This window comes from Rhagoletis pomonella, unplaced genomic scaffold (assembly GCF_013731165.1).
Source record: "Rhagoletis pomonella isolate Grant_MI unplaced genomic scaffold, Rhpom_1.0 Rhpom_scaffold_00187, whole genome shotgun sequence".
Taxonomy (NCBI): domain Eukaryota; kingdom Metazoa; phylum Arthropoda; class Insecta; order Diptera; family Tephritidae; genus Rhagoletis; species Rhagoletis pomonella.
This window is the reverse complement of record NW_023458741.1, coordinates 113502-114002: the sequence shown is the minus strand read 5'-3', so window position 1 is coordinate 114002 and position 501 is coordinate 113502. Positions and strand designations below refer to the sequence as shown.

General features: G+C 27.9%; 1 long non-coding RNA gene across 1 annotated transcript in view; it reads left to right on the top strand.

Annotated features, from left to right (window-relative positions):
* LOC118750271 overlaps positions 1-276 on the top strand; it is a 4114-nt gene extending 3838 nt beyond the window's left edge. The window contains exon 2 of the long non-coding RNA XR_004994371.1: positions 197-276. This is a non-coding gene — a long non-coding RNA (uncharacterized LOC118750271). The remainder of the gene's footprint in view (positions 1-196) is intronic.
* The last annotated feature ends 225 nt before the right edge of the window (positions 277-501 follow it).

Genomic DNA, 501 nt, shown 5'->3' with positions numbered 1-501 from the left:
CTTGCGAGTGTAGGCAAATTTATGAGCTTTAGACGACTTGTGTAAGGGGGGAGATTGTAATCTGAAGAAGAATTGTTTTTGAATTGATTCAATCCTTTCTGTATGAACTTGGTAGCGGGGATTCCAAACAATAGATCCGTATTCTAGTATAGGTCTAACTAAACTGGTAAAAAGAGCTTAATAATATAGTAATAAGGTGATGAAGTAATTTGAATTGTTAAAAAGGGGAATTAATGAGAAGCGGGTAACTGACATTAGGGCTGAAGTTAGTAAGGAAAAAAAACGACTTAGTTAATATGTAAATGCAAATTTTAAATAAACTAGAACGGACTATATATATTCATAAAATAAAATAAACAAATTAAACAAAAAAAAACTTTTACTTAAATAAAATACTAATAAATGAATGAAATTAAATTGAATTAGATTAAAACCGAAAACAAAGCTAACCCGGGACTAAAATATTTAATTAACTGAAACTTAAAGAAAATGTAAATTAAC